Raw genomic sequence first — 17609 nt, forward strand, 5'->3', positions numbered from 1 at the left:
TTCTTTCTGTTCTTCTTCTTCCTCCTCTTCTTCTTCTTCTTCTTCTTCTTCTTCTTCTTCTTCTTCTTCTTCCTTCTTCAACATTTACTTATTTAGTGTGCATGTAGGGGCATGTGTGGGGATCAGAAGACAGTTTGAGAGAGTGAGTTCTTTTCTTCCACCACGTGGGTTCTGGAGATAGGACTTGGTGACTAGTGCCCTAACCTGCTACGCCATCTTGCCAGCTCCAAGAGGTGTACATCTTCCTGCTGTTGCTATCAGTGTCATTTATAATACACACATGTGAAGTTTATTTTAAGTTGGTAAGCAGATGACTAAAATATGTAGGAAAAGGGAGATGAGTGACAGGAAGCAGAAAACTTGTATTCAATTAAAAAGAGATACACAGGCCTATTGACACATAGTCTTGCAGTAAATGTGCAGAGGAGGCACAACATGCTTCTCTCCTTTGGAATGTTGCAACATGACACAATATGTGCTTGTGATGTGGATGCAATGAGACACTTGTGCCTTTAGTGTTCCCTTCCAACCTTTCCTGTCATTTTCCAAGCCACTTTCCACAGGAACAGTGGCTCATTAAGAATGGGAGGGGGGTCGGGAAATGGGGAAAGGGAGAAGGATCTAACTGGGAGAGAGGCAGGGGATAAATACAAAAGAAGGGACAGCAAAATAAAAGGGTGACTAAAAAAGTCATAAGGAGTCCTACTATTAACTCTCCATCTAAAAACTAAAACCTATAACATAGATAGTCTATGGTTAAACATACATATATAGTTTAAATGAAATTTTCCCATCTGGTCTGACAATGCTGCACCCAAGAGCCAAAATCCACCTAACAAAAACCCTAACATCAGGCATGAGAAGCTGTCTTTTGAATTGTTGGGCAAGGCTGGTCAAGACTCTCCCTAAGCATTATAGACTATTGTTGTTCCTTGGTTAGCCCCCAAAGGTCGAAGGTAAGTCCTTGTTGCTAAAGACACCATGTACTTCAAATCTAGGGCCCAGAGGCACCTGAGCTGGAACTGTCCTAAATGGCTCCTCACTGAAGAACAGCTATCCTGGTACTGGAAAGCGCCAGGCAAGCTTACAAAGGAGGGAAGTAAACACTAGTTCTACCTAGCTATGATGCCCGTGAGCCACCATGACTATGAAAACCCTAAGTGTGCAGTAGTGACACACATACCTTTGACAATAACCTTTCCCACTAGATTAAAAAAAAAAGAGAAAGAAAGAAGCAAAATGAAATGAAAAGAACAGAAAAGGGTTAAAAATACATACCTCACTCAGTGGTGTATATGAATTCAGAATAGCTGCTGTAAATGCCATCTTCCTATGCAGTATATTGAGAGCTGAGGACTCATCCAGCTGTTGCCATAAGGTGCCTGTGCCTCACTGACGCTGATACTTGGAGCTGCATTTGGGCTCCAGAGCTGTTCACTTGGCTCATGCAATGCCTTGCTGAGCTTAATGCAGCAGCACTGGTGACTCTGGGCTGGTGAGGGATTAGAGGGCACTGTGGCATGGGGAAGGCACCTCATGTTGAGTCACAGCTTGTTTCCATGTTGCTTCTCTTCCCTCATACTTCAGGACCCTCTCAGTTGTTTCCCTTCAGCTTCTGCCATCCTCTCAGTGGGTCTACTGTGACAGATTGTCTTAGTTCCTTCATCTGGGAACACCTGAGTTTCTGCTTTACTCCTACAGGATCTTTTGTGTGATCTTTTGATGTTATGTGGCCTTTGTGTTTCTGGAGGAAAAACTCTGTCACTCAGTGTACTTTTCCGGTAAGCCAGATGCCAACATTTCCATGATGTCAATATGTTCGTATTAGCTTCTAGAAGTGTGATAGGGCCAGGAATGCAGTTCAGTTTATAGAGCACTTGACTAGTGTGAGCCCTGGGTTCAGTCTGCAGTGCTGTCGAAAATTCGTTGTGTGTGTTGTGTTGGTGTGCTCTCCTTTGGGTTTATTTCATTTGGGGTTTCATATTCCATAAATGAGCCAACAAAAAGACCATTTTCTGTTCACGATGTAAACGTGAGTTTCATGTAGACCACACAGTGTTCTGCTGAAATGGGTCTTTTTTCTGTGGACCATCGTAGTTGTTTTGCCCCTTTTTTTTTAACCTCAGAAACTTCCTTTTAAGTGCTCAGCACTGTCCTGCCTCACATTGCACAGGACTGTCTTCTTTTTTTAAAATTTATTTTCATTTTATGTGCATTGGTGTTTTACATACATGTGTGTCTGTGTGAGGGTGTAGGTCTCTGTGGAACTGGAGTTATAGGCAGTTGTGAGTTGCCATTTGGCTGTTGGGAATTGAACCCAGGACCTCTGGAAGAAAAGCCAGTACTCTTAACCACTGAGCCATCTCTCTATTCCCTTCCCCCTACCTTCTTTTTTCTAAGCATCTTTGTTTTGCTTTTATCCTTTTATTTTGTTTTGTGGTTGTTGTTCTGTATGCTGGGGATCAAAGACAGGGTCTTGCTTATGCTGCGAAAGTACTCTTATAGAACTACAACCCTAGCCCAGATCTTTCCTCAAGAGTATCTTGTCTAAGGCATAGCATTCTAGAACTCTGGTTTAACAGTTGGTTGTCTCCTGACTTCCCCCAGACTTTAAAAATATTTTTCACTATTTTTTAAAGATTTACTTTATTTTGAGCTCTGTAGTTATGCCTGTGTCTTTATGGGTATGAGCATGTTAGTACAGTGCCCACAGAGGCTAGAGGTATTTGGAGTCCCTGGAGCCAGAGTTACAGGCAGTTGTGAACCAACTGATTTGGGTGCTGGGAACCAAACTCAGGTCCTTTGAAAAGCCATCCTTATTCTTAACTGCTGAACTATCTCTGTAGGTCCAAGTTCAACTTTCTGGGTCATCATATTTTCTGATAAGACAGTGTTCCATCTCTTTACTAGGTAATTCTATGGTTGCTTTCAGTATTTACTCTTAAAGTGATCATGGTGGTATGTCTTATAGTTTCAGCTTCCCAGAGGGCTGACACATGAGTACTGTGGTTTTGAAGCTGTCCTTGGCAACAGAGAAACTCTATTTTTTAAAATAAAAGGACCTTAGCAAAGGCATTGGGTGTTTGATTTTTGTATGTGGCTTTCTTTGTTTCTTCTTGGTGTTCATTTAGTGGTTTGCATCAAGTTTCTATGTGTCATTAAGTTTAGACAATTTGGGCCCTTGTTTTTTTTAGAGTCCATGTTCTTTCTTTTTCTGCTTTCTTGCAATGCTAGCTTCCCATGTTGGTTACTTGGTATCATCTAGAACTTACTCTGAGTTAATTTTTTTTCTTTCAGCCTTTTTTCTCTTGTTTGTATTGATTTTCTATTCCTATTCCTTTTTGGAGGTGTAGGCCAAGGCTGGTCTTGGACGCATAATCCTTCTGCCTCCCACACTGGGATTGCAGGTGTGAGCCACCATGGCTGCTCCTCATCTTTCATGTCTCCCTCTCCCAGTCAGCTGTTATGCACATTTAGTGAATTTTTCACTTCTGGTATTTAATTTTTTTTTCCAGTTCTGGAATTTCCATTGAGTTCTTTGTGCTGTCTCTGTCCCCTTGCTGGGGTTTCTGTCCCTAGTGAGGTTTTCGCTCACTCATTGGAAATGGGTCTCCTTTTGTCACCAGCACAACTGTGAGAGTTGCTCCAAACCAGGTATAACCTTTTTTGGGTTACACTCTGGCTTGCTTTCCCGATGCTTTTCAGCATTTCTGATTGCGCCCTAGATGTTCTGAAGTGCCGCTGTGGCAATTCTGGATTCTTTCGGTCTTCTCTCAAGACACTATGAGGGCAGCAGCTCCCAGCATTTCCCTTCCAGGGTTACATCACTCCTGTTAAGACTCACAGTTCCCTGGCTTCCCTGTTTCTGACTCACTGAGCCAGGGATGCTGAGCTTTCCTCTGCATTCTTGATGGGGCTGTGCTGGCAAAGCCACAGACAGAGCTGGGAAAGGCAGTAATTTGGAAACACAATGTTAAGTAGAATTATCATAAAGACAACTTTGTAAGAATATGGAATATTTTGTGAACATAAGTCCCCAAATGTCAGAAAGCTCAGAAAGTTAACTACTATGTCACGTTAATGTTAAAGGGGATAGGAGTTCATTGTCTGTGGGTAACTCAGTCATTTTATAGACAGGAGACTCAAATGCTACTTTTCTCTTTTGTGTATTAGCTGTAGTTTTTTCTGTGTGTGTATGTGTGTATACGCTGACGCACATGTGTGTTCGTGAAGAGCCGGAACATATAATGAGCAGTGTTGTCTCATTTCCTTTATCAGAATCACCCACAGCCTGATTCAGTAGTACATGTTTGTGCAGTGGCGCAGAAGGCTCAGCAGTTAGGAGTGCTTGCTACTCTGGAAGAGGATCCAGGCTTAGTCCTGGCACTCACATCTGGGAGTCACAACCAGCTGTTACTATAACTGCAGTTCCAGGGGATCCAGCAAGCACCCTCTTCTAGCTTTCACAGGCACCTATGCACATATGCATATGAACTAACTGTCTCACACACAGATACCCACACACTCTAAACAAACAAACAAAAAATAAATAAGTCTTTAAAAACGAGAGATTTATAGTAAGGATTTGGAATTACAGATGTTGATAAGGCCCTGCTCTGCAGAGTAGAGCCAGTGAGGTAGTTGTGGGCTAAAAGTTGCCAGCTTTGGGACCGGGTGGAGCTGCTGTTGCAGTGAGCCTTGAGGCAACATAAAGCATAAAGCCTTCAGGACGAATCCCCCTGACTATAGCATGGGTCAGGCTCTCGGGACCTCTAGCTGAATGAAGGTGGGTCAGTCCCGTTAGGGAGGGTGATCTGCTGCACCATACCCACCAGCATAAACCAAGCTTCCAGCACAGCACCCTCACAAACACCTGAATAACTCTTAAAAAGCTGATCTTATTTGTAGGTATGTGCATTTGTGCATGTATGCTTTCAGGTGCCCTCAAAAGGCAGAAGAGGGTGTCAGATCCCCAGGAGCTGGAGTTACAGGTGGTGGAGCTTGGGTGTTGGGAACTGAACCCAGGTTCTCTGCAAGAGCAGCAAGCATTCCTAACCCCTGAGTCCTCTCTCTAGCCACCCTACCAGGTTCCAGTAATTTAACTAAGCACCTGAATACCCTGGGGCAGCCTTGGCTAGATGCCATGTAAGAGTGCTCACTCTGGTCTTGTTACACACTACTTAAGGGGAGAAGAGTTTACTCTGGCTGAGAGGACAGTCTGGGAAGGAGTGTGTCAGGAGCTGCTGCTTAAGCACTGTGGAGGTCAGGTGGAAGAGTAAGCCCCACCCCCTTGTTCCCAGAAGCAAGCCTTCCTCCCCACAGATTGCATTGAATCACTGCTGGGAATCTGCTGGGGATAAGGTCTACTTCCTGCGCTTCATCCTGTTGGTTGCTGATACACTTTCTTGACTATTTCAGTTTATAATGAGGCCTGAAGTTGACTATGTCAGTCTTCTACATTACTGCTAGAAGCTGCTTTGTCTATTTAAATCCTCACATTAGCAGTTAAATTTAGTCTCATTCATTTCTACTAGAAACCTTCTGGGTCTCTGGTGGGATTGTATTGACTCTGTAATCCCAGCTGACATCTGGAGTTGTCTAATCCCAGAATCTAGTCATTTTTCTATTAATTTAGAACTTCTAATATCTCTCTGGTATTTTGCAGTCTTTGTTATGAAGGCCTTATTTGTTTATTTATCTATCTATCTTTCTAGTTATTTATTTATGTATCTTTAATGTTTTATTTATTTATTTATTATGTATACAATGTTCTGCCTACATATATGCCTGCATGCCAGAAGTACCAGATCTCATTATAGATGGTTTTGAGCCACCATGTGGTTGCTGGGAATTGAACTCAGGACCTCTGGAAGAACAGCCAGTGCTCTTAACCCCTGAGCCATCTTTCCAGCCCCTACCACATTTATTTTTTAAATATTTGTTTTTCATGTGCTTGCATACATACCACCTCTTGTCCACACGCATGCACACACACAAAATAAAATCAAATAATATATTGTTTCATATGCCATTAAGATTTTCTTTGGTTAATGTTTTTATCTTTCTTTACCTGCCTTTTTGGTGCATGTGTTGTATATGTGTACATATTTTCACATCATGAAGCCTTCAGTGACTCTCTGACTCCACACAAGCCTCTTCTTGGTTAACCATGACCTTCAAACATGTCCAGGCCACACCTTCTTTTCCCTACCCCTCCCATTTCAACAATCCCATTAGCCTCTGGCGTCCCTGCTCTCCCTGGTGTTCCCGCCTCAGCTCTACTCCCTACAGCAGCTGGATTACTCCTCTAAGCATGGTCCTGCTCCTTTTTTCTCTCTTCCCTAACCTTCTAGCACCTTCCTAGCTCCTTCAGACTAGGCTAACAGCCCTGCCATGTACTTGCTGGGCCAGACACAGTATACTACTCCCTGCTGCCCCCACTGTGTGTCTGCTGTCTTCTGTTCATCCATATTGGCCTCTGCTTTTCCTTGAACCTTTCTCAGTTGTCCTCCCTGACCAGAGCACATGGTTATCTTTGCCAGGACAGTACTTGTCCCATACTTTCCTCTTTCCTTTGCCTCAGTTGTCATCTCCAGTGATGGCTTTTCTGGTCACCGTATCTAAAACTGCAGCCCAAGTACAACATTTCTGCCTCTTCTGTGTTTTAGCCTTGAAACCTTAATCAGCTGAACTTCCCTAGTTCATTGTGTCTTTTCCCTACCTGAATGTTGGCTCTGGAACTGTGGACTCTTCTCATGCCTTTCACCCATTGTGACCCCAGCACACAGCAGTTTTAAACCTTTCTAATGCTGCCTTTAATATAGTTCCCCATGTTGTAGTGACCCCAACCATACAGTTATTTTCATTGCTGCTACATAATTGTAACTTTGCTACTGTTATGAATCGTAATGTAAATATCTGTGTTTTCTGATAGCTTTAGGTGACCCTTGTGAAAGTGTCATTTGACCCCTAAAGGTCAGAACTCACAGGTTGAGAAGCCCTGTCCTAGAGCCTAGGAGAATACTAGTTTTTGATAGGTTCTCAAGAAAATTTTTGAAGAATGTTCAGTGTTTATTTCTTAATGACTTAAAAATGCTAATTGTGTGTCTCTTTGTGTGTGTGCACATGAGTATACATGTGCCATAGCACATGTGTTGTGACCTGAGGACAGCTGTGGGAGTTGGTTTTCTCCTTTCACGATACAGATCCTGGAGATCAAACTCAGGTCATTGCACTTGCTGCCAGGAGCCTTTATTCATGAGCCCCTTCCCCCTCAGGTGGCATTTAATTGCTTTCTTTCTAATACACTTTCTTCTGTGGTGTGTTCTCAATGTATCCCATGGTTTGGTGCCCAGGAATGCTAACAAGCATCAAGAAACAGTTGGCACCCTCTCCTTTGGAGAAGCAGACAGTAGAAGCCACATTGGAAAAGGGAGCCAGCAAGCAGGATCCTGGCAATCTGTTTCAGAGAGGAGATGAATGAACCCGAGGGCCTTACAGTTGTTCCCTTTTGACAAATACCCACACACTTCTGGGGGGCTTCATGTACCTCACTGGAAAGCTAATCCTGAGTCTAACTTGATGATGACACTTTTGATATTTAAACAGTGCTGTGTGTGTGTGTGTGTATGTGTGTGTGTGTATGTGTGTGTGTGTAAGTTTGTAAAGTAAATCCCCAGAAGTAAGAGTTGATGGGTCAGAGGGCAAATGTGTTTGCAATTTTGGCTGTTATGGAATATTGCCAGATTTCCCATGTGACTCTTGAGAACAGGAAATGAGAAAGGCAAACACTGTACCATGCAGGACTTCCAGCATCCACAAGTGATGGGGTGCCATGAGACAAAGGATGGTTGCATCCCTTAAACTGTGGAGCTGGTGTCTTCTGTCCTCAGGAGAACCATACAACCCCCCGCCCCCACCCACACTCCTGCCTCTCACCTGTATCTTGGTAATAATACTTTTCCTGGGGGCTTCTGGCTTATGTACTCTCTTAAGTTATGAGCTGTGTGTGACCTTTAGGTCAGGTTGGGTAAGTGAGCTCTGAGCAGGAAGCTGGCTCCATCGAAGCTTACAGAACCAGGGTCCTGCTACCCTGCACTTCTTCCCTGCCTGCCTTTCCTGCCTCTAATGCAATTGAGAAAATGGGAGTGAAGAGGCAGACGATACTGAAAATTTATATTATTAAAATTGTGTTTGTGAGGGAGGAGGAGGGAAAGAAGGGGTTACATAGGACAGCTTGTATGGCGATCAGGGAACAACTTTTGGATCTCAATTCCCTTCTTCTACCTTTACATGCATTCTGGGGAGGGAACTCAGGTCCAGACTTGCACAAGTGCTGTTTCCCAGTGAGCATCTCACCAGGACTGAAAATTCCTAATTGCTTGATTCTCAAAATTCCTTTGTTTATTATAAGCCTATGATGATTCACAAAATACTAATTGTTACTTTATCCCCAAAACTAATTGGTTACGGCTGCTTCTTAGCATTGTAGGAACATGGTATTTATTATCTAGAACTTTTCCTGCAGTAGACCTCAATCATGTATTTTGACCCCATGCATTGTCCTCTGTCACTGAAGGGCTCAGCATAGGAAGCTGGGGTGCCACTAAGAGCATCTTGTGCTTCCTGAACGGGAGGCACGCTTTCTGAGTCTTGGTCCCTGCTGTACCAGGCACTGGCTTCCCCTGTGTCTCCTGTCATCAGCCTAAGTGCTGTCTCTTGCTCCCACTATCTCGATGGCCTCATCTGTATGTGCAAGGCCCCTCCTCCACACCCTAGCAGAAACCCCTGTTGTGTCTGTGCTGGCTGTTAGGTGTCAGGAGGGTGGGACTGTGATAGTTCTGTAGCCTCATTAGAAGGGTCTCTAAGTGAGCCAAGACCCAGCAACAACATACAGAGCTTGTCTTTCTATGCTCACAGCAGTGAGCCAGACAGCCACACAGTTCTGTATGAATTCAGCCAGGAAAGGGGTCTGCCCTGGAACATAGTGCTTCTCCAGTGGTTTATTAGCAGTTTTACTGAGGTAGAATTTATGTGCATGAAGCTTATCATTTTAGAGGATGTTAGTAATTTCTAATAAATGTAGTGTAAACATAACCACAACTGCGTTTTCAAGCACCTCCACCTTGCCTAAGACCCTTCTGCCTGCAGTCTGCCCTGAGCCCACAACCCCAGCCTGAGGCACCACGGATATGATTTTTTTCCTATAGATACATCTTTTCCTATACATTGTACATAATGGAGTTCCATGCAATTTATGTTCTTTTAGGATTTGCTTTTCTCTTTTAGCATGTGTGTGTGTGTGTGTGTGTGTGTATTTGAGTGTGCATATGCATGTAGAGACCATGTAGAGACCAGAGGTCAGCATTGGGTACTGCCCCTATCCTATAGTCTACCTGGTGCCCACCTGACTAGGGTGGCCAGTCAGCCCTCAAGGTCATCATGCCTCCACCTCCCCAGTGCATGCTGCCACACCTGGCTTTGTATGAGGGTGTAGGGATGGAGCTAAGTTCTCCCGATGTGCAGCAAGCACTGTACTGACTCAGTGATCTCCCCAGCCTATGACCATACTTTTAAGGTTAATCCATGTAGCAGCATATGCATCTGTGCTTCAGCCTTCTCATTGTTTAATTTTATCCCATTATTGAGATTCACTTTTTGATTATTGATTGCCACTTGATAAACATTTGGGGCCTTGATGATTAAGGCCACTGTGAACATTCACATATAGTCTTTGTGTGGATATGCTTTCATGTTTTTTTCAGTTGATGATTAGGAGTAGAACTGCTGTTTTAACTCATCTTTTGGTTGTTTGGTTTGAGGCCTGATCTCTCTGTGTAGCCCTGGCTGTCCCGGAACTCAATATGTAGAACAGGCTGGCCTCCAAATGAGAGGCCTCTACTTCTGACCGCTTGAATTAAGATGTGCACCACCACACCTGGCGGCTTTGTCTCAGTTTTTAAAGAGACTGCCAAACTCCTTTCCAAAGAGACTGTGTGTTTCCATTTACCTGCATCTTTGTTAGCACTTGGCTTGTTAATGCAGCCTTTGAAGTGGGTAGGGGGTAGGGGCTCACTGTATTTCTGTCTCTTGTCAATTGATGCTGAACATTTTTTTTTTCTTTTGAGACATGGTTTCATCTCAAAGAGGCAGTATCTCTTGACCAGTTTAGAACTCACTGTGTAAACCAGGCTGTCCCTGAATCTGCCTCTGTCTCCCCAGTGACAGTTTAAAGATGTGTGCCACCATGCCTGGCCTGAGCATCTTTTTGGGTACTTACCAAGCCTTTTTGTTTTAATTCTTGGTGACATGTCAATGGCTCTTGTCCATTTTAAATGAGTTTGAACACTTTCTGACTGGTCAGTTAGGGTTCTCTGCATTTTAGTTGTATTTCTGCAGAAGATCCATGGTGGGATATGTATCCCATTTCTCCCATATATTCTACAGAGAGATTTATCATAAGTCTTGGTTCATGAGAATAGAGGCTCTGGAGCCCCATGATCCACATTGTCGGCAAGCTGGAGAGCCAGGAAAGCTGGTGGTGCTTTCAGAGGCCTGAGAGCCAAGGGCAGTGTAAGATAGGAAGGCTGGGAACTGGGAGCTTGAAGGGCAGATGGTCTGTCCTGTTCAAGATGCCAGACCCAGGGAGGGTAAATGTCACTTTTGTGAGGCACTGTGCTGATAGGATGAGGACAGTCCCTTAACTCAAAGGTTAATCTCTTCTAAAACTGTCCTCACAGATACACACAGGACTAATGCTTAATTAGTTCTCTGGCTGACAAAAAACTCATTACTGTCACATTTAGAGAATGTGGAAGTCACTTGGAGAACCTGTGTTGTGGATCTTCTGTCCTATCTGGTAAGAAAGCTGACCAGGTGGGACTTTGGGATGCAAACCCAGTTTTGTATTTTCCTTTCAAGGGGCACAGGAGCCCAGATCAGGCCCTTTTCTGGCCCTAAGTATGGTGTTTCTTGAGTAGTCTCTTCAGGGTCAACCGCAGCCCTCCCTTCTCTGTTCATAATGCAATTCTGAATCAGTGTGTCCAACCTGCCACTTGAAGGAGAAAGAGCGGGGCAGTCTCACTCAGTACTGCCCTTGCTTTTCTGAGTGGAGGGAAGATTTGGGCACATCAGTCCTTGTGTGTGTCTAAAACATTGCCTACAAAACATTCGGGGCTGATCATTTTTAAGACATGAACATGAGCTACATTCTTCAGGTCCCAAGCTTTTGCTTGCTTGCGTACAGCACTAGGCTGCCAGACCCACCGAGGGTACCGTGGGCTGATAACTTGGGTAAACATGGCGCTTCTACCTCCTCCTCCCTGCTGGGTTTGCACTGTGGAGAGGGTTGGACAGCTTGTTTTCTTTCCCTTGGAGCCCTCTCTCTGCACTCCCCTCCAGCTGCCTTCTTCCCCACCCCCAAAAGTAATGTGATCTCCTAGGCCGGTTCGCTGCTTTGCAGATTCCTTTAGTCTTAGGGAAAGAGAGGAAAGGCATTAACTGTTGGCTTCCCAGGTCCGAGTTAACCAAACCCCAGCAGCCAAGCACAGTGCTGGTCTTGAAGCAAAGGATGATAGGGACCAGTTCCCCCGTGAGACATCTTATTTCACAGGGTCAGCTCTAAGGCTGTAGGGTCTTGACAGTTTCTTTTTCACTTCAGGCTTTGTTTTTGTTTTTGTTTTGTTTTGTTCTGTTTTGTTTTAGACAGGGGTACAAACCAATGCTGACCTAGAATTCATGATTCTCCTGCCTTGGTCTTTTGAATGTTAGGGTTTAGAGGGTTGTGCCACCATATTGGCGACGGAGATGTAAATCTTTATTCAGTATTCAGGTCAGAAGAAAACAAACAAGATTTAGTAATTTCAAACAAAATTCTTTGGCCCTTTCTCACTGCAGAATGAACCTAAGTACAGGAACACAGACATTTGTGCAAGCATGAAAAATAACTTTAAGCTGAATTTAAGCTTTAGAATTGAACCAGAGTGCTCTATGTTATTTGTGTTAAATGATATTCCCATTTATAGCTAAACTTTAAGGTGCAGATGTGAGTGGATTCAAGAACTTAGAGCCTGGATGCTCCTCCATCAGCAAAACTAAGATCTGAGACCTGTTCACTGCAACAGGTTTTAAGAAGTTTTTCAGCCCTTCTTGTCTTTCTTGATCATACCCTCGTACATACCCTGTGTGTGTACATTTCTGTGTATGTGGTTTGCATTAAGGTCATAAGCTGATACTGGTGTCTTCTCCAGATACTCTTTTTTTTTTTTTGAGGCAGGGCCTCTCACTGAGCCTGGAGCTCCAGATTGGTCTAAAGGCTGTCCAGCAGCCCCTAGGGGACCTCCTGTCTCCATTTCCCCAGTACCAGGGTTATAGCCTTCCCACCATGCTCAGCTTTTAGGTGGGTACTGGAGTTCCACACTCAGGTCCAAACTCAGTACATGCATGACAAGCACTTGGCTGACCCATCTCCTCACCCCACTATGTGGAATCCAGTGGCTGCTGTCTAATGAGGGAACCGCTAACAAGAGGATTTGAGGATTCAGGTTCCATTCGGGTGCTGTGTGATTTGATGCAAGTTGTTTAACCTTAGCCACAGCTGTGATGCCTGTAAAATGCACAAAACTGTCTGCGAGAAGTGTTTCTCCTCTTCCAGCCACACTTGAAAGACAGCAAGATGATTTTGTTGGTTTTGAGACTGCTTGACACCAGACTGATGGCAGTCTTTCTGTCCTCAGATTGTAAGCGAGCCCCACACACAGTTTTGTTTTGTTTTAACTGAAGATGTGTAAGGACAAAAGGAACTCAGAGGGAGACAGGAGTAAATAACAAAAGTGACACATTTTTTTGGGAAATGGAAAGCAGCCTAGAGTGGTAGCAGATTTACAGGAATGCAGGACACTGCAGGCTAACTTCTGAGAGCCCTTGCTAAGATAGGAAGAAGGCTCAGAAATCAGGCATTAGGACATAGAGGGCAACCTGCAAGAGGGATGTTCAGATTTCTCACGCGGCTCCCAGCCCTGCACAGCCAGGTGACAGCTACTCCACCTCAGCCACATGAGGTGGCCTGTTTCCCATAAGGCTCAGGAGCCTGACATACAGCTTGGATTCAGGTAAGCCCGTGGTTAGTAATAGTGGAGTGGTCAAGGATGGGGTTTGTTGTTGCAAGTCCACACACTGCGTGATTCCCCGCCTCCTCTAGGGCCTGCTAGGCAAGGCCTTAACAGAGAACAGATTGAAACACTCTTCTGAATGTCCCCAGACAAGTGTCCCCTGGATACCAGCACTGGGGGCTGCTCGACTCCTTCAAAGTCTTCCAGACACAGGCCTTCAGCCCAAGTCCTCATATGGGATGAATGAGCATCCAAGTTTCACTGAACTCTTAGAGTAGTCTCCAAATGATAATAAAGAGTCAAATAGATACACAGAAAACAGAAACTTGGTGGAAATAGAGGCCATACAGGAGGAGCTTGAAAGTACGGTTCTTTGTGATCATCAGGGACTGTGTGCAGCATTAAACAACATGCACTACTGACAGCAGAAGAGAAACTGGGGTGGGAGGGGGCATGGGGGAGAGTTGTTGTTAATCTGTTGTTTGTGTAGCATAGTCTTCTATGGCCCAGGCAAGTCTTGAACTCACTATGTAGCTGAGGCTGGCCCTGAAGTCCTAAGAATCAGGTTTTTTGCTAATAAAAATATTGCTTGGGCAGTGGTGGCTTACACCTTTAATCCCAGCACTTAGGAGGCAGAGTTAGATGGATCTTTGTGAGTTTAAGGCCAGCTTGCATAGTCTACCTAGTGAGCTCCAGGACAGCTAAGGCGACGTAGAGAGACCCTGTCTCAAAAATAAACAAACCATTATAACCTCAGTTGAAAATTTAACAGAAGATGTGGAAATAAGATTTACCTTAGAATGTAAACAGGAAGACATGGACGTGGATGATGAGGGAGATAGTAATGAGGCTAGAAGCATCTTTCCAGAGCTTGAGTGCCTATTTGTCAGGAATTCCAGAAAGGGAGAATTAAGTGATAATAGTACAACAAACAAATAGAAGTTAGGAGACAATTATAAGAAAAAACTGAGACTGGTGACATGACTCAGCAGTTAAAGATGCTTGCCACACAAGCCTAGTGGCCTCAGTTCAATTCCCAGAGTGCATATAAAGATGGAAAGAGAGAACTAACTCTACAAAGGCCCATCGACCTCCACAAGCATGCACAGCCTACACACTCTCTCTAAATAATATTTTTTTAAAGGAAAAATTTCAGAGTTTAGAGAAGTATTTTCTGAAACTACTGATGAATTTCTCTGAACTAGATAGCCCCTGGACGCCCAAACACTGTATATGAAAGAGACCTACTCCAAGACACATTATTGTGAAGTTTGAAGATGCCAAAGAGGAAACAAAATTCTAAAAGCTTCCAAAGAGAAAAGCAAGCTATTTGTGAAATCTCAGAAGTCAGAATAGAATTGCATTTCTGAATCGCTAAAAAAAAAAAAAAAAAAAAAATAGAGAACTGTCTTCAAAATTCAGGGAAATTATGCCACCTTCCTTTTTTTTGTCTGCTTCCTAAGTGCTGGGATTAAAGTATATTTGACTACCACCACCATATGGGAAATTCCATATAGTCTAGGAATCTATACCCAGCTAGACTGTCACAACAGTATACAGGTCTGCTTTAGACTCTTGTTTCCTCCAAGAAGCTACTGGGTGGTGAATTCTAGCAAAATGAAGAAGTAAGCCCATGAACAGAGTTGAGAAGAATTGAAGTGTTTCAATATTTGGGAAAGTACCAGTAGGTTTTTGACAGATCTTTGAAGTATTTAGGAATAAGGTAATAACTAGGACATTGATGATTAATTAAAAAAAAAAAAAAAGGAAACATGATATAACTAATACCACCAAGAAGAGTATAATGAAGCATTCATCGTCTCTGGGGCAGTGTGCTCTATTAACACTGTGAACCTCATCTGCCCATCTAATCAGAAACCATGATGTCACAGTTGGGAACTGTTCAGTGAAGCTGAAGACAGTATAATGCTCTCTAATGGATTAGGTGACCTATAGACTTAGTGAGCTCAGAGCAGAGTATTGAGGTTCGACACCCAGAGGAGGTACCTATGAACAGATCATAGTGGGCTGCAAGACTAGTGTTAGTTGCTGTGTCTTTGTCTCTTTCTCTCCTCTCTTTTCATCCTCCCTCTCTCCTCTCCCTCTCCTTTTCCCTCCCTTCTCAATAGGTTTTCAGTGTGTAGCCCTGGCTAGCCTGAAATTCCCTATGTGACCAGGCTGGCCTAAACTCACAGAGTTCCACCTGCCTCTTATCTCTGGAATGCTGGAATCAAAGGTGAGAGCCATTGTGTCTAGGTTTAGTTTTAATCTTTATTTAAAAGACTATTAAAAGAACCTTCACACTGCTTGATTTTTAACCAAGTGTGTATATTACTTTGATTAAAAGTAAAAAATCATTAACATGGCTCCACTAATATTCATTTTATCAAACTGGAAGATTTGTTTAACCAAGTATTTATACCTTTTAATTATAAAATATAGTAAAGTCATAGATACGTAACTATATAGAGATTCAGAGACATACTTATATATAGAGAGAGAAAGAGATTTTTGTTTTCTAAGACATGGTCGCCTTAGCCTAAGCTGGCCTAATGATCTCCTTGCCTCCACCTCCCAAATTATGAGATCTTCCAGAAAGAGAATTTGCTCTGGGCCCTCACTGAGAATCACTGCCTAGCTAGCCAAGGGGATGGAGCAGACAGGGAGCATCATTGCCATGTGCAGGACAGCCTGCAGTGTGCATGCACACAGTGTGTTGAGTCTGGAAGAGGCTGGTGAAGGTGACGGATAGAGGAGGTTGGGTCCACAGTGCCTGGGTCCCAAACTCCCAAATGTAGATGAAAGGTGGGCTCTGTGACTTTGAACTCAAGTTACTATTCTGGACCCACAGCCAACAACTCTGACCCTGCCTCCTTGCAGTCAGTGCCTTCTCCAGTCAATCTTGACTCAAAGTGTTCATCACTAAGCTAGTGCTCATACAAGAATGCTGTCCCCAACTGGTGCAGAGTCCTCTGGAAAATGATGTAACAGTTCACTGTGCACCTTCTATGTCAAGCCTACTCTTAGGACCACTGAAAATACGGTATGGATTAGGAAATGGGGATCTGAATGAGACTGTCCACTGGACTCACAGGTACCCGCGGAGGCCTCAAAGGGAGAAGGCTAGGGACTAGGAGCTTATGGGGTGCGGGCAGGACAGTCCTGGGAGGTACCCCCATGCCCTGGCTGAGTTTACCTCCCAGGTAGCAGCTGGACGATGAGGAGAACTCCTTCTTGGATTTGCAGCCCAAGGAGATCTCCAACATGCCCCAAACTCTTCCAGCCTCTGCTGCTTGGCCATGTCAGTTGCCTGGCTTTCCCAGGCTGGAGTCACTGAGTCTTAGCAACCCGTGACTGTGACCAACAAATAGTTCTGAGTAAAAGGTTGTGAGACTTACAGGGGCATGTGTCCTTGTGGGGCAGTGAAGTGTTGTGGCTGTTCAGTTCCACGCCAGTCAGCTGCATCAAGCTAGAGGCACTGGCTAGTGAGTGAGAGGCTGTGGGCTGTGCTGCTGCATGCTTGTGAAACAGACTCTCCTGGAGAATGACCACCCAGGCCCCACCCAGACCTTGTCAGACCCACCTCCTTTCTGTCCACACTCCCACTCCAGCCCTACCACCCAAAGAGCTCCCTCTTCCCAATTCCTGCCTCCTCTTGACCCACTAGTGCTATGGTGGGTACCTGCCCCATTTTTAAAAGAGATTGAACCAAAATTTAAAATAAATCCAATCTAAAACCTTCAGAGTCCTCATTTTGTTAACTTACTCTGCTGTGATTTATTTCTTCAAGTTGTTTTCAGATGAGTAAATTCTAAATCAATGAAATCTATCCGTCCGTCCCAGTCTGTCCCATTCCTGGTAAAATCCAGCAGCAGCTTTTCCCTCCTCCAAAATGGGCCTGGACTCACATGCACAGGGCCATATGAGGCTTTAGTAAGTTTAGTCCACACACTCAGACAGGAATCTGTTATGAGCAGGTACAACAGCTTAGGTGCCAAGTTCATGCATGGGCATTTAGCACTGATTGGGTGGCGTCTCTTGGTATATTTTAAACTTTTACTTTGTTTCATTCATTTATTCATTCATTCATTCATTGTATGGGGGGGGAAGCAAGTATGAAACTGTCCAGAATTCCCAAGCTGCTTTGAGGTCTCCAGGCACCTTGCATATGCTGGTTGTATGCTACAAGTCTAGATTTTCCAGATGACAGCAGCATAGCACATAAGCCTGTCCTTTCCTCTTCTGTTAGCTTTGTTTCTTTTTGCTTTGAGACAGGGTCTCATTATACAGCCCTGGCTGGCCTAGAATTTTGTCTGTGCCCCAAAGTGGCTTTGAACTTACGGCCTCTGCCTCCCAAGTGCTGGTGCCCCATACCTGGACTGTTTTACTTTTCAAAGTCAATGGCTTTTCTGTTCTAGGCTGTCTGGAGTAGCCCTCCATCCTTTCTTCCTTGAGAAGACTGAGGCTGTTTGCTTGTACACAATGCTCTTCCCATCTTGC

At 44.2% G+C, this 17609-nt stretch overlaps 1 protein-coding gene across 1 annotated transcript in view; it reads left to right on the plus strand.

Annotated features, from left to right (window-relative positions):
• Positions 1–17609, plus strand: part of Abl1 (ABL proto-oncogene 1, non-receptor tyrosine kinase) — a 109779-nt gene that overhangs the window by 46504 nt on the left and 45666 nt on the right. The window lies entirely within an intron of this gene.

This window comes from Meriones unguiculatus, chromosome 8 (assembly GCF_030254825.1).
Source record: "Meriones unguiculatus strain TT.TT164.6M chromosome 8, Bangor_MerUng_6.1, whole genome shotgun sequence".
Lineage (NCBI taxonomy): Eukaryota > Metazoa > Chordata > Mammalia > Rodentia > Muridae > Meriones > Meriones unguiculatus.